A 24914-nucleotide genomic window follows, 5' to 3' on the forward strand; every position below is an offset into this window, starting at 1 on the left:
AATAAATTTACCTGCATGGGGTAGTACAGATGGAAGATAGGAAAGATGAGTACTGCAAATATTAGGTCGATGTGACCACTTTCAAGAACCATTATTAAAGTCTTTGAAATTTACACCACAATTGACTAAAAATCTTATCTAGAATATTTAGGAATCAATAGCAAATCTACTTATATAGATCTTGAAATATTTATTTTTTTTGGCAATTCTTCCTGATTGCAGGAGAGGCAGATATTGCTTGTTGTTTACCCAATACCCATTCTGTCCTTCTTATTTTTTAACAAAATTCTAGTTTTGTTTAGTGGTAGCAGTGTGTCTAGCTAAAACAAACAACCTCATTTCTAGCCTCCCAGGAAGCCAGCAGTGGCCTTGTGACCAGGTGAGAGGAAGACTGCACAGGATTTCGGGGAAAGTTGTTTTCCTGATGTAGATGTTGCCCCTCACTTTCTTTTTTTCCCAGCTTTATTGAGATATGCTGCCCCTTTCTTATTCTTGCTTCTGAAAGGGAGCAGAATCTGCCACCCCAGCATATGCCTCCTTGGCATAAGGATTAGCTCGAGCTGATTATTTTTATGAAACAGCAGACAAAGGAATATCATAACCTGAGTAGAAGTTACCCTTCTGAAAGAGACATTTACATTTCTAAGGAAAAATTTCTATTCGTAAGTGTCACCCTCTCTGGACCAGGAAGAGGGGGATGACTAAATCTCTAGAAACTCTTATCAATGGAGAAGGCAACAGACTTAAATCTGCATAACAATCTTACCCATGTTTATTGTGCTTTTCCTGGTCACCTCCCATAACTGGCCTCCTATCTACCCTAACATCTTCTTTTGTCTTTAGCCGGAGATGGTATTTAAGGTGGAGACTTGGGCCATTTCAGCTCAGTTTTCCTGGGTCTCTCCCAAGTATATAGGAAGTATACATGTTATTAAATTTATGTTTGTTTTTCTCCTGTTAATCTGTCTTTTATTAGAGTGTGGGTCTTAGCCAAGACCCTAGAAAGGTAGAGGGAAATTATTTTTCCTCCCCTACATTTTTTTCTTTGTCTTCCCTGGAATGTGGATGTAAGGTTGGAGGTACTGATACCATCATCTTGCAACCGGGAAATGACAAGCATGAGAGTGAGAGTAAGATATTATGAGTGAAAGAGCAAAAAGACAGAAGGAGTCTGAGATGTTGACATCATAAAGTCACCTTCTTCCCTTAGACTGCTTTCCTTCAGACTTCATCACATGAAAACCAAAATCTTCTACTTGGCTAAATACTTTGTCTTGTCCTAGCTTCTGTCACTTGCATCTAAAAATACAATCCCCGGGATTTCCCTGGCGGTCCAGTGGTTGGGACTCCGTGCTCCCGATGCAGGGGACCCGGGTTCGATCCTGGTCGGGGAACTGGATCCCACATGCTGCAACTGAAGATCTCGTGTGCCGCAACTGAGACCCAACGCAGCCAAATAAATAAATATTAAAAAAAAAAAAATACAATCCCCATCTGCAGTTCTTCTCAACTGGTGAACTACCACCCTCTAGAGCAGCGGTCCCCAACCTTTTTGGCACCAGGGACTGGTTTCATGGAAGACAATTTTTCCACAGATGGGGGGGATGGGGGGGGATGGTTCAGGCAGTAATGCGAGTGATGGGGAGTGATGGGGAGCGGCAGATGAAGCTTTGCTTGCTCACCCACTGCTCACCTCCTGCTGTTCGGCCTGGTTCCTAACAGGCTGCAGACCACTACCGGTCCGCGGCCTAGGGGTTGGAGCCCCCTGCTCTAGAGTACATGTAGGAAATATATGAAAACATTTTCAATCTTCCTATGGAAGGGAGAGATGTGCCAAGGACACTAGACACCTGGTACCATGCAGAACAGTCCAACAAAACAAATAATTGCTTCATGCTTGCACAGCCTTTGAAAAGTAGGTGACAACCTGTTTATAATTATGTGAACTTAGGACCTTAGCTCCATTTTACATATAAATGCAAAGTATCAATATTTTTTTCACATTTTAAATATATAAGAATTTTCCAAGAAAGCAACTAGCGTGCAAATAAAGGGAAAAATTGTACTTTTTTATTCAGAACTTTACCAAAAGTTGTTAAGCACAAAGGAAAACACCATTACTGTAAGCAATACAGCTCATGACACTTTAATCGTTAATACCACATTCCTGCATTAGTCAGCATTTATAGCAGTCTATTCCTGGTGAATCCAGGCACAGGTACTACATTTATCATGAGCATTATATAGCCTGCTTATTTATATATTGGATAATGAATTATTGGTGATCAATATAGAAATTATTTTACAATAAATTTTCCTTTCAATCCATTCTTTATTCAGCAATTTTTTTGAAGTTATATATAGATAAGTTACATTATTGGTAAATTTCCTTTGAGGATGGTAATGGGAATACTATAAAATGTATTTTACAAAAAGGGGTGTTTTGATCTTACAGGGTTGAAACCTATACAATACATAGGGAAAGGAGTTTTTAAAAGGGATGACGTATACATATTGAGAGAGTAAGGTGGTATGTACAAGTGATGGAAAGATGGTTTTTACATGTAAATGTTCCTATCCTTTCATGTTTCTATTCTGAGACTTTGGCCAACTTGGGTCCAAAGAAATGGATCAGCTATAATTGTAGGACCAAACCACTGAAGGGTCTTCCTTCACAATTGGAAACCAAATACAAGACTGACTCCAACCCAGGATAATTTGAAGAAAGAGAAAAAAAAAAAAAAGAAATCAATATAAAGGCATGTGCATACCCGTGTGGGGAGGGAATGAGGGAAGAGATTACCAACTAGGACAAGATATGATTAGCTGATTAGTTCCTATTCCACTCAGCGTAATAATGGCCAAATATTTAGCTGGTCTATCCACTTGTATTTTTGCAAGTTAAGTATCAAAACCAAAGGAAAAATGAATTATCACAGCTGGCAAAAATATAGAAAGACATTTTTTTTAATCCTCAAAATGTGAAGTAAAACTAGAGAGAAAATACGGAGCAAATAAGGGACTTTGTCCCAAGGTATGGAAACATCGACAAAACTATTACCAGTTCTAGCTGACCTTTCCTGGGTAAAACCTGGACAAACAGGACAAACTCCTTCAAAAGAAAAGTCTTCAAAGGGTCAAATCCCATGGTGTTCACAGACTGGGCAGGCTGCTACAGGGCAGGAAGAGTCTATTATACAGAGAAAAGCAGTAGGAGCACAATTATCTTTGAAGAACTTTTGGGCGATTGTAAGCCCTGCAGTGCCAGTTTTCTGTGCTAAGGCAGGAAGGGATACAACCCCACTTTTGCTCGATAGTTGCCTTGTTTAGTAACTTCCTTTAAGAGAAATGCCTTATCTTTTCTGACTTTTTTTTTTCTTTTGGGCCACTCCATGCAGCATGCGGGAACTTAGTTCCCTGACCAGGGATCGAACCCATGCCCCCTGCAGTGGAAGCGTAGAGTCTTAATCACTGGACTGCCAGGGAAGTCCCTGTCTTTTCAGATTTTTATAAAATATTTTCCAATTCTATTTCTACCTTTATCTCAGGAAATACCAAGTGAATAAGAAACTCATGTTGTCGCCCTAAAATAGCAAACTCTCTGTACAATTTTTTAATACGGTGATAGAGACTATTCTATTTTCTTTGTTGGAAAATTTCCAACTGTTGCCACCCAAGTTCTTTCCACTGATAGTCTGCAAATATGCAACACATGAAGAACTTATCATAACTATGGCCAAGAGAGTCAATGTTTTGGACAGCCTCATGGAGAAAGTCTTACTAGAAGTACTGGTAGACTACATTTAGAAAATTATTTCTCCCAGACAGATATTTTAGAGTGGACAAAACTCTAAAACAAAGCCAAAACAAAGCCATTATAATTTATATATTCTCAGGGATTATTCTTAATTTTGTACAAAACCACAATTACCAGTATGTGAGTTCCAACTCCTACATATTATTGTAGGCTTGTTTTTCATCGCCATTATAAGTTGGTGATAGAAATGTTCTGATTTCCCTTGGTGGAGTAGGCTTTACCAAAATAAAGAAATTATCTGTGAACTCGAATAAGAGAACGGATGTACCAACCACTTATTTTCTAGGCCTCGAGTTACCCTGGAGAGTGGCTAAAGGTTAATTTATCCATGTACCTGAAGCCTAATTTGTTTAACATGACCCAGTGGTATTACCAAAGCATTTTCCATACTAAGTAATAAAAATTCAGTCTGATGATCTAGTCAGTTGTATTTAAATTTTTTTTTTTTTTTTGGTTCATGGCAACCAATTTGGCACTTACACTTTTTCCCACTTTATCTAAAATTCCATTGAAATGACAGAAAGTATTCAGGTGCTAAAAGAATAAAATTATAATCAGCATGGAAAAACAAGAATGAGAACAAGCAGAAGGACCAGGATATTTGTGGAAATGCTGAAAGATAGAGATGGGATCTGGTTGATAAAGAACACAGAGGAGGGAATTCCCTGGCGGTCCAGTGGTTAGGACCCCATGCTCTCTCTGCCAAGGGCCCGGGTTCAGTGCCTGGTCGGGGAACTAAGATCCCACAAGCCATGCGGTGTGGCCAAAAACAAACAAACACAGAGGGGAGATGAAACACAACTACAAACACAAGGAGTAATCGGAAACTTCACAGAAGTCGCACACCTTTAGCTGACAAATAGTATACTGCAGTTGTGCTGGGTGTTGGGATACTCAGAGGATGTATAATGGGAGAAGTGAGCTCATACAGGACCTGAGGATCGGTTGGGGTCCTTTAGAAAGCTCCCCAAGGAAGAAACATTAAACTCTGACCTGAAGGATGAAAAGGAGTCTAAGAATACTCCAGTGTCTTTAAAGAAGATTGGTGTCACTGGAATTTAGAGAGGGAGGTGGGGATGGGCAGAAAATCAGAGGGAAGGCTAGCAAAATGTAGGGCTCCATAGCGCATGTTAAGTATTGAAACATTCGCTTTATAGTAATAGATAGCTATTAAAGAGTTGTAAGCAACAGTCGAATAAATCTTGTAAAAACATTTATTCTATTTGCCATATTGAAAATGGAGTGCAGAGAGTTAAGGGTGGATGTATAAAGTACAGTAGGATAGACAAAGGGAGACTTTGTGCACAAATGAACATCACTGGACTTCATATAAAAAGGTTTATTCCCTTCAAATGTCTTTACTTCTCTACTCCCAATCAACTAGCCTAGTCTCCACCACCAGGATTACTGAAGTGGCCTCCAAACTGATTTCCTTAATCCTCATCTCCAGCCCACTCCAACATCATCCATCATGGTACAAGCAAACAATTTTTCCTAATCATCATTTTTCCCACCTCATTTCTCTGCTTAAAAATTGATCGTGTCTTCATATTACTTATAGATGGGGTTTGAGAGGATTAAAAACAAATTTATTTTCCTCACTCAGGTTCATAATTAAATAAGTCATAGACACAGGCAGTCAGACAGATACCGATGAAAATATCTCCTTTATCAATGAGAAAGCTGATATCAGTGAGCATGGCCTAAGCCTTCTTGCTAAGTATGCTTGGTGATAATTTACCTAGTGACATCCATTAAATAGCAGCTGACCTTTTCCCATGTCAGATACCTCTATACAATTTACACGATGGAGAGACAGAGCCCCAAAGTAAAAGGTGCTGAGCCACACATACTCAATTCCTCCTCCAAAAATTCCAGCCAGACAGTTCACTCCTGCTTTTTTTTTTTTTCTTTTTGGCCACACCACGCAGCATGTGGGATCTTAGTTCCCCGACCAGTGATTGAACCCATGCCCCCTGCAGTGGAAGCACGGACTCCTAACCACTTGACCGCCAGGGAATTCCCCACTCCTGCTAAGAAGTGGAGTGCATGAAGCGATAGGGCAAAAGGGCAGTAATATTCCACTCGTATAGTTCCCTCCACAATTGGATAGCTGAAGCAAGACGAAAAGAGGGCCCAGATACTATATACATTATAATGTGTGTAACTGCATATACATTAAACTATTCTGTCTGATTTTTGATATTCCGTATAGTTTGCTAATTATAATTTATTTCTATTTCTCAGCATAAGCCCCCTGTTTCTGTCATTTTTCTTGTACTGTCCATATTATTTGCTTCCTGCCCTTTAACTCTGGTATTAAAATTGACTGATGATTATCCATTCAGTCTTTTCTCAAGCCAAGGTTAAGGTAAGCATTGTTATCTGAATGTGTTTGCAGAAATTTTAATTTTATGTGGCTCATAATCATAGCCATGTTCACTGGTATGTTTGTTTATCTCTAAATGAGGTTTAGGTATTATGAAATATCCTATCTCTGATACTGAATTTCTAGATAATGAGCACTGTACTAGAAAGCTATACTGATAACAACCTTACTAATATTAATTCTCCCAGCATTTACAGCAAGGGTAATACAAAGTCTCAGATATCAATACATGACATTTTTAGAAACATTTTATAAGTAAATCAATTACAATGGATTACTTTTATTATTATAGTTAAATGTTTCAAAATACCGCACTATTCCTAAGAACTATAAAATGTTGCAGTAACCTATAAAATTAATGTTTCAATGATTTCTAAAACATCATTGGAAAATAATGCATATATATGTTATATATGTATATATAGCTATATATGTATATATTAGTGTGAATGTGTGTCTGTGTGTGTGTGTGTAGAGAGAGAGATATAATCTCCTCAATACATGTCCCCCAAAGCAAAAAACAAACCAAAAAACCAGAAAAAATGCAGAAAAGGAATCATTTAACAATTTCTGAGATGTTCTCAGGTACCGATATGACAAATCTTAGTGAATTCAGCCTACCATTAGTGGACCCAGAGTTGATTAAAAGCAGTTAAAGAGGATAAATATTTTTTAAATGCCATGAAGAGAAAGCGGACTGTTCTGTTGATCACTCTTCAATTAAAAATATTCATGGTAAGGCAGAAATTTTATTCTCTCTCATAGGAAAGATAAATTGTCATTATGTCTCTATAACATGTATCACCCTGGCACCAAGGCACTAAACATCAACTACTATTAATAACGATTGATTTTATAATTAAAGTAGCTAACTGATAAGAAACAGTGACTTTTTACAGATATTTGAATATGAAACTGGGTTCTCCCCACCCTATTAAAATATCTAGTGGAAATTAGTATAGGTCCTTTCTCATTCATTCCAGGAAGAGCAGGAGTGTTCTGTCAATAATACATTCGTTGGAATTCAGTATTTGTTAAATTAAATAATTTTTATTCCATCTGCACATTAAAATTTTAAATTATATAGCAGTAGAAAGATTACTGAGAATATTCACAACGTACACAGTTAAAGGAAACACTCTTCTCATGAAAAAGTTAATTTGGGTACTTCTGTCAAGATTAAATGGCTTAGATCCATTTCTCCCTGCTACTTCCCACTAACATTACAATCAGCGCTGGTAATAATGCAAGAAGCAACCAAGGTGGTAAGAAGAAGATGAGGGAGGTTCGGGACGCTGGGACTGGAGAAGCAGCTGAGAGCAGCTCTGAGGCGAGCAGCTCTTGCCTTACCCAAGAGAGTAAGATGGCCCAGACTCGGCATTTCACAACCCCCAACTAGCATTAGAAGGCAGCCCAGACAGGCTCATTCTTCCCTCAGATGCAACAGGAGTCCCTGAGACATCAGGCAAGCCTGACTCCATCTTGGACACAGTGGGCAGATACAATCCCGATACCCGCCAATAATAGTGACCAGGGGAAGTGCTCTCCACCCCTGTTGGGCTTGCATTTCCTCTCATATCTACAGATACCGACACATGTGATAAAGCAGCACAGAATTAAATATATGCACACATACACACAAGCACACACATACACACATACAAGTGAGCACTCAGAAAATCTGAATAGAATTGGTGGATTGTATCAATGTCAACATTCTGGTTCTGACATTGTACGACTGTTTTGCAAGATGTTACCATTGGGGGGAACTGAGTAAAGTGTACACAGGGTCTCCCTGGGTTATTTCTTATAACTCATGTGTATCTATAATTATCTCAGTAAAAATGTCAATTTTTTTAAAAGTCAATTTTGATTTTCCCCTCTATATTTGAATTTCACTGGATGTTGTATTTATTTTATTCACTAAATAATTGAGAATCAGCCCACTTCGTGTTTACTCAAAGCTAGTTAAACTCAGAGCAATATTATTTTAAAGGAACACTGCATGATATGACCTTATCAGCCATTTACTAACCTATCTGAATAGACATTACGTACATGAGCTGATCTTTGAGGCATCTTTTCTGCCTAAAGCTCTTTTTTTTTTTTTCTTTCCGATTTTAAACTGGAAGTATTCCTTCCCTGCCAGCTCAAGAAAATTTCAAGTTATTAAATGGGATGGTTCTGAGTCATAATTGATCACTAGAGGCCCACAGGCAGTGTGACTGTGGGCAACTTATTTAACCTCTGTGCTTTAGTTTCCCTGTGTATAAGAACTGAAGTAACAGTAGATCCTACTTCCTAGGGTGGTTATGTGCTAAACTATATGAAACCCTTAGTCCAGTGTCAGGCATACAGTAAGCACTTCAGTAAATATTAACTATTATTTCTACTCATAAAACATAAATCATTCTTCACTAGAATTTGTATGACTAAAGGAAGTAGCACTTTAAATCTACTTTAACATAAGGGGCTGCTTCTCACTGGAAACCTTTTAAGTACTGCTTGTATCACCCTTGTTAGCAGTTATGCAGTGTACGGCTTGAATAATTAACTTCTGGATAAAGAAACATCCTTCCCCTTTCCTTTACTAGCTTTTTAATAGCATAGCTTCAGGTCTTCCACCGAAAACATTAGAACTGTCACTTAATTTTCAACCTCCCAATATTTAATTGCAAGATGTGCAATATAATTAAAAAGGTACCCATAGGGCAACTAGTTCTGAAAACTAGTGATAAGTGAATGAAGGAAGTATGCTTAATTTCATTTTCATGCTTTAGCAGTTCCTATCTTACATTGATAAAGAAATCCTAAGCTCTACATCTGCATAAGAAGATATTCTTACAATGTACATGTGGCTATACAAAACGCTTAGGTGTATATGCTTTAGTGTGTATGCACACATGGTCAGCTATAAAAAATATAGATAATTTGGATAATTTTAGGGCCTTACATAATGTGACTCACATATACATAATTATGGTGTTCCCCCCCTCCCCGAGAACAAGACAGCATTTCCTAACTTTTTTGACATTAGATGTGTTTTATTGTTTACAATGTACTCCATAACTCAACCAAATTTTGATTAAAAGGGCAAATGATTAAAAGTATTAATTGCTACAATTAATAGTTTGGGATAGTTTTATTTTATTGCCATAAATGATGGCATTCATTCCTGCATGCCTACCATAACACATGAATCTATTTATAATAGGAAAGCATATTAGAATCCAAAGTTTACTCCTGAAGAATCTTAACAAATTTCTAACATCTTTGGAAAATGTCAGGAAAATTCACAATTTCTATTATACCCTTCTGATTTAAGTTGAGGAAATAATTTTAAAGATAATAGGACAGCCCAGGGAGATGAGCTCAGCCAGTTACTGTGGAAAAACCAGAGGCAGTCATAGTCGTGAAGTTGCCAATACCACATCTGGGAGACTTGCCAAGGAAGGCAGATGCCAAAGCAAGAAAAACAGCTCTTTCCGATTGATTGTTGAAACCTACAAAGGTCAAACACTTCATGTGTGGACCTGACTACAGAACTGTCTTCTCCCCAAAAGGCATCACTTATTTGCTTTACATTATTGAAAGTGTTGGAAAAGTAAAAATAATATTGCTATATATAAGTATAAAAATATGTCCAAGGGGGACTTCCCTGGTGGTCCAGTGGGTAAGACTCCGTGCTCCCAAGGCAGGGGGCCCGGGTTCAATCCCTGGTCAGGGAACTAAATCCCGCATGCATGCTGCAACTAAGAGCTTCCATACCGCAACTATAAGATCCCGCATGCTGCAACGAAGACTCTGCGTGCCACAACTAAGACCCGGCACAGCCAAAGTAAATAAATAAATATTAAAAAAAAAAAGTCCAAGGAACATCTAGCTTTTCTTTAGCAAACAATAAAAAAGAAACTCTGAAGTATTATAGCTTTTATAAATTGTAACTTTCCTTCTCCATGACTCACTTTCTCTATCTGTAAAATGGAGATAATGTAGCATCTTAGTGTTATTGTAAGGGAAAAAGTGAAATAATAGATGTGATATACTGAGCATAATGCCAAACACTTAGCACTCATCAAACACAGGAATAACGATTGTTATTCCTATGATCATTTCTAAAATCATACCCAGTTGGTTAAACTTATATTATTATACTCTTAATATTTGTATTATTACACCAAGTTAGACAAATCAAAACTATTTTTTAAAGCTTGTCCACAAGTAACTGTATCATTTTTGTTTAACATGAATCAGTTATTTGGAAATTTTATGTAAATATGTCATAAATAAAATACTATTACCTTTTAATTTATTTTTTCGGTGACCTTAGAAATTTAAAGGTTAAGAAATAATTTTCGAAGAAAAAAAATCACAGCATCATTTTCTAGAGCTCTCTAGGTGAGGATTAACTGTGTTAATGGCCAGATCAAGTTGTGTACACACTACACATTACACCCAATTCAAATTTTAAAACAATACAGACATAGGGGCATTTTATTTTAGTCCTTATGGTATCAAAATATCCAGATTTTTAAAAAAAAAAAGAAATAAAATAACCAATCCTCCAGGGGCTTTTCTCATTTTTCAGTTAATTTCTGTCATCAGAATTGAGACCAACAAATGAAAACCTGTGATCAGTGAATCACATTTCAAAAAGAAAAGAATAGCAGCCATTACTTCAAATGGCTGAATGATAGGGATTCCAGTTAAAAAAAAATGTCTTCTATTAATATCTTATTTCCATGAACTCAGAGTTTGTCTACATTTCTTATAAAGTACATTTGTCCCTTCAGTTTCAGTGAACCAGCTGAAAACCCACAGGAAACAGGAATGCATTCTATAGCAACCTCTCCTTTCTTCTGTAAAGATTATGAGGTAGATGTTTCTGAAATGTCTAACATTTCTGTGAAAAAGTAGCAGCATAATATAGATCTGGTAGCAGGATACTCAAAGCTGCTTCTGATGTCTTTCTGTCTATTAGTCAGGAACACATGACAATTTTAGGTCAGCCGTCTCCTATGTCCAAAAAACACAGGACCTAAGGCTCAGGATGATTTTTTATGTTTTGCTCCATTTGAATTACACAGGCAAAACCAATGATACAAATGAGGCCTTATATGACCTGACATCCACTCGCCTAATCTAACAGAACCTTGACATCAATGATACAGTCAGATGAAGCAAAAGTTTCCTGCAATGCCCATGTCAACGTCAGATTGAGTAGAAGCTCCCCGCTTGGCATTCCCACTTGAGTGCTTTGCAGTCCTGGCATGCCAGCTAACTGGCTGGTGCTTCCTAATAGGCCCTGCACCAGTTCTGACTGATGTGTGAGTGTGCAAACATTACCAGCATCCAGAAGCCAGATGGCCCACACACCAAGCATAGCAGCCAGACAACACACAGGCAGGGTCGGCACACTGTTGGAGAGTTTCATTTTTGGTGATTCCTCGCCGCACTAAAGTATACATATTCTTATTTACTTGATTTCATTCCATATTAACCCACAATGATGTCTCCCTCTGTTGTTTCAGTGCCACATTCTAATTAAAGGAGCAAATTATTTTTTCCTTTCCATTTAACATGAAACGAAGACCTTTATGATCAACCTGATTCTACCCTGCTATTTTTGGAGGCTATCATGTGCTCTCTCAAGTCACAGATGAACAAAATCTCTTCACTGCTTCTCCAGGATAAAGCAGTCATTTATTTCTTTCACCTCACTTAAATGGATTCTTTAAAACATAAGCCCTAACTTTTTTTTTTAACATCGTTATTGGAATATAATTGCTTTACAATGGTGTGTTAGTTTCTGCTTTATAACAAAGTGAATCAGCTATACATATACATATGTCCCCATATCTCTTCCCTCTTGCGTCTCCCTCCCTTCCACCCTCCCTATCCCACCCCTCTAGGTGGTCACAAAGCACCGAGCTGATCTCCCTGTGCTATGCGGCTGCTTCCCACTAGCTATCTATTTTACATTTGGTAGTGTATATATGTCCATGCCACTCTCTCACTTTGTCACAGCTTACCCTTCCCCCTCCCCACGTCCTCAAGTCCATTCTCTAGTAGGTCTGCGTCTTTAAAGCCCTAACTTTTGAAATGACTGTCCAGAAGAAGGCACGTCTTCCCAAATCTGCATGAATAGTTCCTACATGTATCAGCCACACAAGAAAATGATACATTCACAAAACAACGCAAAATCACCTATATTATTCCTCATAATAAAAAGTTAAAGTCAGTTAATATTGGTCTTCTCTCCTCACACATGTAAAACACCATGCATGCATATGCTTTTGTGTGTGTGTGTGTGTGTGTGTGTGTGTGTGTGTGTGTGTGTAAGCACAATGAATGGAGATTTCCATTGGAACTGCTGTGGTAAGAAAAAACCGAACCCACAAATAAGAAAATCAGTACTTCTCAGTATTAATTATTTATGAGTTAAAAGAATATGACAGCTGCCGAAATTCTTTCTTGAATCTGAGTCAGCTGTGCACATGTGTTTCTGACTTTATTCACTAAGATGAGCAGCCTTCTAGAAAACACTAAAATAGAACCTTCAAAAGCACCGGTTCAAGATCTGAAGATCTGATGGAAGTTTGGAGACCTGTTCAAAGAAATCTGAGGAATTTCTTGGGAATTTCCTTACCATATTGATGTCTTAAATTGGAAAAAAACCCCAAAACTTAGTATATTTGACAAAATAGTAAGCTTGCTTCCTGAACTTAAAACAAATAGCTCTCTACTGGATCCATTCTGAGCACATCACTCCAGGCTGTCAGGTCAGCCACACTGCTCATAGGTTCCCTTGGGAATAAGCTAATTCTGGAATCACTTTATAGTTTAGATACTTTCAGCATGAGATATTGATATCCTTGTAGAGGCTAGATTACATAACATATAAAAAGAGAGCTCATGTTTTACTGAAGTGCATGTGCTACACAAATTGTGTAGTGTGACCGTGTATGTGTTAAGAATTTTAATTACTACTATAAGGAGAAGCAAATATTCATCTTTCATATTTCACCTTGACCAATAGTTTTGATTTGCTTGGAAACCAAAAACTACCTTTTGCAATAAACCAGTGTTCCAACAGCAATAAATTTCACAATGAACAATGTTTAAACTGATCATCTAAAACAAAATTTAACAAAAGGATGGTCATTGAAGGTCAAAGACAATCTGCATGAAAAAATGCATGAGGGTACCATAAAATGTAGTTTAAATCAAATTGTTATATATCAGAAAATCTTTAACATCAATTCTGCTATAATTCAAGAAGAAAATAATGAAGACGAATAAAGAAAAGAGTGAAGTGAAACCAAATGTGTCATCACATAAAACAACATACACCAGGGTAGGGTGCTATAAAGTTTTATTTCTACAGCTTTGAAAGAAGCTAAAAACTCACTTGTGACTCTCCAGCTCATGAGTAATGTGGTCATTTCAAACTTATGGCAATAAAAACTTTACAGCACCCCAGTTCAGAACATATGTCAAACAGAGAAAAAAGTAAAAATCAAAATGAAATGTGACAAAACACTGCAAAACACCTCTCATCTGACACCACTATTCTGTTTTGGTCTGGGATTCAGCAGCTGCTTTCGTTTTGCAATTTCTTTCTCAAAATCATGGAGCAACTTGAAGGACCACTATGATTAACATCAAAGTGAATGTGGAAAAATTAATTTCTTTGATCACAATGGTGCTAACTATATGTATTTCAGAAAATGTCCTAACTGTTGCAAAACTAAGAAGAGAAACATAATTCCTGCAGCTAAATACTAATCTGTTCGACCTTCACACAAAAACAATGAAGACAAGCCATTTTCTTTCACAAAAATTTTAGAGAAAATGGCATGTCTTTACAATGAGAGCTCAATGCTTTCAAAGGCTGTAATTATATTTTAAAGGAATACGTTATTTTTATTATCATGGAATTGTTGATATTCATTCCGGGAGGTCATATTTTTCTACTTAGATTTTTGCCTGTTGATGAAAAGTATTTTATGTAAATAGTGTTGGATTAGACTTTAGTTTATTAGTATTAATTAGTTATATTTTGCCACTTGGACAACTTGCATAACTTCGGTGCTATTCTAATTCTCACTCCATTTTCCTAGCTGTAGGGCCAGAATCTAAATAATCCTATTATTAATAGTTGTCTAATTTTTAGCTATTCTATTTCATAGCCTAGAGGTTTCACAGCTCTGTATGAAAATAAGAAAAGCTGTCATTGATTAATATATATTTGTTTTTATATTAACTGGGTAACTGCAATGTTACTACACACAGTCATCTAACTCCTTGATTGATGACCATATTGCCACACATGGAAACATCAAAATGCCAGATAAAAAGCAATAATCATATAGCTTTTTTCCAAGTGTTGTTTAAATTGTTTGGGGATTTCTTCTTTGCCTATAGGACAGACTTAAAGAGATTTCAAGGTAGTTGTTTTCCTTTCAATCAAACTTTTAGGGGATTATAAATTATCTTTCTATAGACCATGCTCACAAGCCTAGTTATAGTGTACCACCTCTGAAAAAAAAATTAGCACTTTTTCTACTGAAATAATGATAGAAGAAAAAAAAAAAAGCTAAAAAATTCTGAGAGAGACACCCTTACCAACAGAATACAATGAAATTCATCAGTCATTGATAACATCCGGAAATGAATCCACTGTTTCCCCCAAATCCCTTTCCCCTCTAAAGAGGAGAGGAGTTAGCTGTCACCCACAAGTGTCAATCCAAAATAATGAGAGTAACTTAGGAAAAGTTATTAAATGGTTTGTTTTAAAATTTCCACATACTATAATATGCCATCATTACAAACATCGTTACTCTTAGAAGGTAAACCCTCCAAAACAGTCATTTCACGTGAGATGATTCACAATTACAACCACTTGAACTGTGATCAAATCATATCACTTGGATCCATGTTCAGTACTACTCAGTATATATATGCCTATTACCTAGAGAGTTTAGTGCTACATATACGTAGGGAAAAGGTACTCAGCCAGTGCAGCTCCAGTTTAAAACAGTGTCTAAAAAGTGTTCATAAAAGGTTTGTATCTAGCAAAGAAAAACATTATATCCCTGTTCCTGACACCCACAACGGTAATGGTAATAGAAGGATAACAAGAATATACATCTTGATCCTGTAAGCCAAGTTTCATTCTAGAAGAGGTTAGAACATGGCATCCTGTACTATGTCTGGCAACCATAATTTGAGACCATTTTGGAGACTGTGCACCACAGTGATATTATCCTTAATTTGTTAAAATTCATTTTGCATCTAATTATAATCATAATTATAAAAATGTGAAGGTGTACAAAAATAGTACCTCTTTTCTCATTTTTCTCGTTTAAAAATTATTGTATCTTAACCAAAATTTGTTTTTCTTTGCAAATTGTAAATATTTCAGTTTAGATTTCATGTTTTCCCTTAGAAAAAAATCAAAGATCTCCATTAAATTAAAACGTGGGCTAATTTTCCCTACACATTGAGGTGAAAGCAGATATTTTAGAAGATAATCAATATATGCTAGATAATTACAAATAACTTTTAATAACTAAAGTTGGCAACATTAAAAAGAGCTAAACCACCAATGTCCAATGGAAGTTTTTGTGATGATGAAAATGTTCTACACTTGCATCATCCAATAAGACTGCCACTAGAAACACATGGCTGTTGCACACTTGAAATGTGCCCAGTGCGATGGAGGAAACACATATTTTATTTTATTTTCACTAATATAAATTTAAATTTAAATTGCCATATGTGCCTTGTGGCTACTGAATCGGGCAGCACAAGTTTAGGCATTAATTACTTATAAATGTATACGTTTATCCCTACATAACGTCATACACACATGTAGGGTTGTATGTGCACAGACATATACATAAATGAATGCAATCTTATAGCTATTTAAAAATCAGTATCAAAACTTTCTCTAAATAAAATATACCACAGATTCTTGCTTCATTTCAGTGAATGTGAAGAACTCAGAGATTTATTGAGATAAATTTGATCAAAAATATCTTCCATATCAAATGCAACTACTTAGCCATTTCTGCAAAACCAGAGATTTTTTCCTCAAAATGAACTCAAGAAACAACTTAATCCTCTGTTTAATTTACCATTTCACAGCTTGCAATTGCTTATTGTGAGTGCTCCTAATTTTTTTCTTCTTGGAAATTTTGCAAAACTCTTATGCCAGTATATGGCTTGCATTTTGTCATTCCTTTGAAATTCAAATTGATTTTTACTGTTCAATATATTTACTTACATTAAAAAAATGCATACTTAATAATTTGGAAGAAACAATCACAGGTTCTGGAATGATTCCAACTAGTAAAGACCTTTTATCAATAGTAACATCTATTTGATATAGATCCTTGATCTGATAGAAATCTAATTTATTTAAGCATTTTTAATCAAGCAGCAATAATGCCAATGTATACAAAGTATACATTGTTTCAGTAATGAAAGATAAGTGGACAAACCTTCAAGATGGCAGAGGAGTAAGACGTGGAGATCACTTTCCTCCCCATAAATACATCAAAAATACATCTACATCTGGAATAGCTCCTACAGAACACCTACTGAATGCTGGCAGAAGACCTCAGACTTCCCAAAAGGCAAGAAAATCCCCACGTACCTGGGTAGGGCAAAAGTATAAAGAAAAAACAGAGACAAAAGAATAGGGACAGGACCTGCACCTCTGGGAGGGAGCTGTGAAGGAGAAAAAGTTTCCACACACTAGAGAGCCACTTCACTGGCAGGGACGGGGGGATGGGCTGGGGGCAAGCTGTGGAGCCATGAAGGAGAGCGCAGCAACAGGGGTGCAGAGGGCAAAGCGGAGAGATTCCCGCACAGAGGGTAGGTGCCGAGCAGCACTCACCAGCCCGAGAGGCTTGTCTGCTCACCCGCCGGGGTGGGAGGGGGCTGGGAGCTGAGGCTCGGGCTTCAGAGGTCGGATCCCAGGGAGAGGACTGGGGTTGGCTGTGTGAACACAGCCTGAAGGGGGCTAGTGTGCCACAGCTAGCTGGGAGGGAGTCCGGGAAAAAGTCTGGACCTGCCAGAAAGGCAAGAGACCTTTTTTGGGGGGTGCACGAGGAGAGGGGATTCCTTCCCAACGTGCCCACAGAAGGCAGAGCACTGCCTAAACAAGCTCCTGAGACGGGCACGAGCTGCGGGTATCAGCTTGGACCTCAGAGACGGGCATGAACTGCTAATGCTGCTGCAGCAGCCCCCAAGAATCCTGTGTGCAAGCACAGGTCACTATCCACACACCCCCCAGGAGCCTGTGTAGCATGCCACTGCCAGGGTCCTGTAATCCAGGGACAAGTTCCCTGGGAGAACACACGTTGCACCTCAGGCTGTTGCAACATCACGCTGGCGTCTGATGCTGCAGGCTTGCCCTGCATTCCAATTATGACTACCATACCCCTCCCTCCCCCCAGTCTGAGTGACCAAGAGGGCCCTTATCAGCTGCTGCTTTCACCCCCTCCTGTCTGGGTGGGTAACAGATGCCTGAGGGCAACCTGCATGCAGAGGCAGGGCCAAAACCAAAGCTGAACCCCAGGAGCTGTGTGAACAAAGAAGAGAAAGGGAAATTTTTCCGTGCAGTCTCAGGAGCAGCAGATTAAATCCCCACAATCAACTTGATAGACCCTACATCTGAAGAATACCTGAAGAGGCAACAAAAGTTCCCAAAATTGAGGTGGAGGATTTTGGGAGCAACTGTAGACTTCGGGTTTGTTTTCTGCATCTAATTTTTTCTGGTTTTATGTTTATCTTAGTTTAGTATTTAGTGCTTATTATCATTGGTGGATTTGTTTATTGGTTTGGTTGCTCGCTTCCTTTTTTTCCTATATATATATGTTTTTTCTTCTTTTTCTCTTTTTCTGAGTGTGTATGTGTATGCTTCTCTGTGTGATTGTGTCTGTATAGGTTTGCTTTTACCATTTGTCCTAGGGTTCTGTCTGTCCGTTTTTTTGTTTTTGTTTTTTTCTTTCTTTCTTTTCTTCTGAGCTGTGTGGCTGGCAGGGTCTTGGTGCTCCGTCCGCAGGGTATTGGGCCTGAGTCTCCGAGGTAGGAGGGCGAAGTCCAGGATACTGGACCACCAGAAAGCTCCTGGCCCCATGTAATATCAACTGGCAAGACCTCTCCCATAGATCTTCATCTCAACACTAAGACCCAGCTCCACCCAATGGCCAGCAAGCTTCAGGGCTGGATGCCCCATGTCAAACAACTAGCAAGACAGAAACACAGCCCCACCCATTAGCAGAGAGGCTGCCTAAAGTCATAATAAGGTCACAGACACTCAAAAACACACCACCAGACGTGGCCCTGCCCACCAGAAGCACAAGAACAGCCCCAGCCACCAGAACACAGGCACCAGTCACCTCCACCAGGAAGGCTACACAACCCACTGAACCAACCTCACCCACGGGGGGCAGACACCAAAAACAACGGGAACTATGAACCTGCAGCCTGCAAAAGGAGACCCCCAAACATGGTAATTTAAGCAAAATGAGAAGACAGAGCAACACAGCAGATGAAAGAGCAAGGTAAAAACCCGCTAGACCAAACAAATGAAGAGGAAATAGGCAGTCTACCTGAAAAAGAATTCAGAGTAATGATGGTAAAGATGATCCAAAATCTTGGAAATAGAATAGAGACAATACAAGAAACGTTTAACAAGGACCTAGAAGAATGAAAGAGCAAACAAACAATGAAGAACAATACAATAAATGAAATTTAAAATTCTCTAGAAGGAATCAGTAGCAGAATAACTGAGGCAGAAGAACGGATAAGTGACCTGGAAGATAAAATAGTGGAAATAACTGCTGCAGAGCAGAGTAAAGAAAAAAGAATGAAAAGAACTGAGGACAGTCTCAGAGACCTCTGGGACAACATTAAACACACCAACATTCGAATTATAGGGGTCTCAGAAGAAGAAGAGAAAACGAAAGGGTCTGAGAAAATATTTGAAGAGATTATAGGTGAAAACTTCCCTAACATGGGAAAGGAAATAGTCATTCAAGTCCAGGAACTGCAGAGAGTCCCACACAGGATAAATCCAAGGAGAAACACACCAAGACACATATTAATCAAACTATCAAAAATTAAATTCAAAGAAAAAATATTAAAAGCCACAAGGGAAATGCAACAAATAACATACAAGGGAAATCCCATAAGGTTAACAGCTGATCTTTCAGCAGAAACTCTGCAAGCCAGAAGGGAGTGGCAGGATATACTTAAAGTGATGAAGGAGAAAAACCTACAACCAAGATTACTCTACCCAGCAAGGATCTCATTCAGATGTGATGGAGAAATCAAAAGCTTTACAGACAAGCAAAAGCTAAGAGAATTCAGCACCACCAAACCAGCTTCACAACAAGTGCTAAAGGAACTTCTCTAGGCAGGAAACACAAGAGAAGGAAAAGACCTACAAAAACAAACCCAAAACAATTAAGAAAATGGTAATAGGAACGTACATATCGATAATGACCTTAAATGTAAAAGGATTAAATGCACGAACCAAAAGGCACAGGCTCGCTGAATGGATACAAAAAGAAGACCCATATATATGCTGTCTACAAGAGACCCACTTCAGACCTAGGGACACATACAGACTGAAAGTGAGGGGATAGAAGAAGATATTCTATGAAAATGGAAATCAAAAGAAAGCTGGAGGAGCAATTCTCATATCAGACAAAACAGACTTTAATATAAAGACTATTACAAGAGACAAAGAAGGACACGACATAATGATCAAGGGATCAATCCAAGAAGAAGATATAACAATTGTAAATATTTATGCACCCAACATAGGAGCACCTCAATATATAAGGCAAATGCTAACAGCCATAAAAGGGGAAATCAACAGTAACACAATCATAGTAGGGGACTTTAACACCCCACTTTCACCAATGGACAGATCATCCAAAATGAAATTAAATAAGGAAATACAAGCTTTAAAAGACACATTAAACCAGACAGACTTAATTGATATTTATAGGACATTCCATCCCAAAACAACAGAATACACTTTCTTCTCAAGTGCTCATGGAACATTCTCCGGGATAGATCATATCTTGGGTCACAAATCAAGCCTTGGTAAATTTAAGAAAATTGAAATCGTATCAAGTATCTTTTCCGACCACAACAGTATGAGACTAGATATCAGTTACAGGAAAAAAACTGTAAAAAATACAAACACATGGAAGCTAAACAATATGCTACTAAATAACCAAGAGATCACTGAGGAAATCAAAGAGGAAATCAAAAAATACCTAGAAACAAATGACAATGAAAACAGGACGACCCAAAACCTATGGCATGCAGCAAAAGCAGTTCTAAGAGGGAAGTTTATAGCAATACAATCCTACCTCAAGAAACAAGAAACATCCCAAATAACCTAACCTTACACCTAAGACAATTAGAGAGAAAAAACAAAAAAACCTCAAAGTTAGTAGAAGAAAAGAAATCATCAAGATCAGATCAGAAATACATGAAAAAGAAATGAAGGAAACAATAGCAAAGATCAATAAAACTAAAGGCTGGAACTTTGAGAAGATAAACAAAATGGATAAACCATTAGCCAGACTCATCAAGAAAAACAGGGAGAAGACTCAAATCAACAGAATTAGAAATAAAAAAAGACAAGTAACAACTGACCCTGCAGAAATACAAAGGATCATGAGAGATTACTACAAGAGACTATATGCCAATAAAATGGACAACCTGGAAGAAATGGACACATTCTTAGAAAAGCACAACCTTCTGAGACTGAACCAGAGAGAAAGAGAAAATATAAACAGACCAATCACAAGCACTGAAATTGAGACTGTGATTAAAAATCTTCCAACAAACCAAAGCCCAGGACCAGATGGCTTCACAGGTGAATTCTATCAAACATTTAGAGAAGAGCTAACACCTTTCCTTCTCAAACTCTTCCAAAATATAGCAGACGGAGGAACACTCCCAAACTCATTCTATGAGGCCAGCATCACCCTGATACCAAAACCAGACAAAGATGTCACAAAAAAAGAAAACTAAAGGCCAATATCACTGATGAACATAGATGCAAAGATCCTCAACAAAATACTAGCAAACAGAATCCAACAGCACATTAAAAGGATGATACACCATGATCAAGTGGGGTTTATCCCTGGAATGCAAGGATTCTTCAGTATATGCAAATCAATCAATGCGATATAACATATTAAAAATTTGAAGGATAAAAACCATATGATCATCTCAATAGATGCAGTAAAAGCTTTTGACAAAATTCAAAACCCATTTATGATAAAAAATCTCCAGAAAGTAGGCACAGAGGGAACTTACCTCAACATAATAAAGGCCATATATGACAAACCCACAGCCAACATCATTCTCAATGGTGAAAAACTGAAACCATTTCTTCTAAGATAAGGAACAAGACAAGGTTGTCCACTCTCACCACTATTATTCAACATAGTTTGGAACTTTTAGCCATAGTAATCAGAGAAGAAAAAGAAATAAAAGGAATGCAAAACAGTAAAGAAGTAAAGCTGTCACTGTTTGCAGATGACATGATACTATACATAGAGAAGCCTAAAGATGCCACCAGAAAACTACTAGAGCTAATCCATGCATTTGGTAAAGTGGCAGGATACAAAATTAATGCACAGAAATCTCCTGCATTCCTATACACTAATCATGAACAATCTGAAAGAGAAATTAAGGAAACACTCCCATTTACCATTGCAACAAAAAGAATAGAATACCTAGGATTAAACCTACCTAAGGAGACAAAAGACCTGTATGCAGAAAACGATAAGACACTGAAGAAAGAAATTAAAGACAACACAAACAGACAGAGAGATATACCATGTTCTTGGATTGGAAGAATCAATATTTTGAAAATGACTATACTACCCAAAGCAATCTACAGATTCAATGCAATCCCTACCAAACTACCAATGGCATTTTTCACAGAACTAGAACAAAAAATTTCACAATTTGTATGGAAACACAAAAGACCCTGAATAGCCAAAGCAATCTTGAGAAAGAAAAAGGGAGCTGGAGGAATCAGGCTCCTGAACTTCAGACTATACTACAAAGCTACAGTAATCAAGACAGTCTGGTACTGGCACAAAAACAGAAATATAGATCAATGGGACAGGATAGAAAGCCCAGAGATAAACCCACGCACATATGGTCACCCTATTTTTCATAAAGGAGGCAACAGTATACAATGGAGAAAAGACAGCCCCTTCAGTAAGTGGTGCTGGGAAAACCAGACAGCTACACGTAAAAGAATGAAATTAGAACACTCCCTAACACCATACACAAAAATAAACTAAAAATGGATTAAAGACCTAAATGTAAGACCAGACACTCTAAAACTGTTAGAGGAAAACATAGGCAGAACACTGTATTACATAAATCACAGCAAGATCCTTTTTGGCCCACCTCCTAGAGAAATGGAAATAAAAACAAAATAAACAAATGGTACCTAATGAAAATTAAAAGCTTTTGCACAGCAAAGGAAAACATAAACAAGAAGAAAAAACTCTCAGCATGGGAGAAAATATTTGCAAATGAAGCAACTGACAGAAGATTAATCTCCAAAATTTACAAGCATCTCATGTAACTGAATATCAAAAAAACAAACAACCCAGTCCAAAAATGGGCAGAAGAGCTAAATAGACATTTCTCCAAAGAAGATATACAGATTGCCAACAAACACATGAACAGATGCTCAACATCACTAATCATTAGAGAAATGCAAGTCAAAACTACAATGAGGTTATCACCTCTCACCAGTCAGAATGGCCATCAGCAAAAAATCTGAAAAAACAATAAATGCTGGAGAGGGTGTGGAGAAAAGGGAACCCTCTTGCTCTGTTGGTGGGAATGTAAATTGTTACAGCCACTATGGAGAACAGTATGGAGGTTCCTTTAAAAAACTGAATATAGAACTACCATATGACCCGGCAATCCCACTACTGGGCATACACCCTGAGAAAACCATAATTCAAAAAGTGTCATGTACCACAATGTTCATTGCAGCTCTATTTACAATAGCCAGGTCATGGAAGCAACCTAAGTGTCCATTGACAGATGAATGGATAAAGAAGATGTGGCACATATATACAATGGAATATTACTCAGCCCTAAAAAGAAATGAAATTGAGTTATTTGTAGTGAGGTGGATGGACCTAGAGTCTGTCATACAGAGTGAAGTAAGTCAGAAAGAGAAAAACAAATACCATATGCCAACACATATATATGGAATCTTAAAAAAAAAATGGTTCTGATGAACCTAGGGGCAGGACAGGAATAGAGACGCAGACATAGAGAATGGACTTGAGGAGATGAGGAGGGGGAAGGGCAAGCTGGGACGAAGTGAAAAAGTAGCATTGATATATATACACTACCAAATGTAAAATAGCTAGTGGGAAGCAGCCACATAGCACAGGAAGGTCAGCTCAGTGCTTTGTGACCACCTAGAGGGGTGGGATAGGGAGGGTGGGAGGGAGGTGCAAGAGGGAGGATATATGGGGATATATGTATAGCTGATTCACTTTGTTATAAAGCAGAAACTAACACAACATTTTAAAGCAATTAGACTCCAATAAAGATGTTAAAAAAAAAAGAAAGAAAGAAAGATAAGTGAGTCCTAGAGATCTACTATACAGGATAGTGCTTATAGTTAATAATACTGTATTGTATACTTAAAACTTTGTTATGAGGGTAGATCTTATGTTTAATGTTCTTATAATAAAATAAAAGAGAAGGGAGGAATCTTTTAGAAGTGATGGTCAAATTTATGTTACTGTAATTGTATATGGTGAAAGTATACATTGAATATGTATATCTTTTTTGCATGTCAGTCATATTTAATACAAAATAAAAATTATAAAAATCTGAACAATGGGAAGTAAGACAACACACTGTCTTGAAAGCCACAGTAATGAAAGGAGCACTGGCACATCTTCCTCATTTACCTGCAAATGATGGGTGACCCAGATTTTCTCACACAAAAGAAATCTATGTGTGTAATTTAAACCATTTTAACTGTGTAACAGACTTCCCCTGGTCACTTCTAAAGATATATTAAGATGTATGTTCTCATTAAGAACAAAACATTCTGACTCTGATACTTCTAAAAATTTTGCCTTTTCCAAGTTTTCTGAGGGGAGAACTCCTGTATTATAATCTAAACAAGTAAAATGTGCACTGACTCTAGTCTTTCACTTTTAATTTTTTTTCCTTAAAAACTGGTTGCTTATATTTTATATTGCATCCCAGTAAAGAAAAAAATGTATTGGATTTTTACTGAAATTGATTTGTTTTACAGAGTATTGGACCCACACACTGTAGTTAGAGACAGCCCCTTTGGCAAGGTTCCCAGTTCATCTGCAAATATTCTCAAATGTTATCTTTATATATAACATTGAGAAAAATGAAAAAACAAACAATTCTTGGACTGATACAGTTACAAAGCCAAGAGGATAGAGCAACTGTTTTCAAGTAAAAAACCTAAATTTAGCATCTGACCTCACAAGTAAGTAGTTTGGGCAAGTCACCTAGAGAGGTGTTTTTTGAGCTATAAGTCAAGACACGAGTAGACTGTGAAATCAATTTACATGTCATGCCAGCTGTTCATTTAACAAATCAAACAGAATGGAATAAAAATTATTAGAG

The 24914-nt window shown here is 37.5% G+C and overlaps 1 protein-coding gene across 5 annotated transcripts in view; it reads right to left on the reverse strand.

Moving 5' to 3' along the window:
- The window catches only part of DMD (dystrophin), a 2259822-nt gene that overhangs the window by 1660197 nt on the left and 574711 nt on the right, over positions 1-24914 (reverse strand). The window lies entirely within an intron of this gene.

This window comes from Balaenoptera physalus, assembly GCF_965194825.1.
Source record: "Balaenoptera physalus genome assembly, chromosome: X".
Lineage (NCBI taxonomy): Eukaryota > Metazoa > Chordata > Mammalia > Artiodactyla > Balaenopteridae > Balaenoptera > Balaenoptera physalus.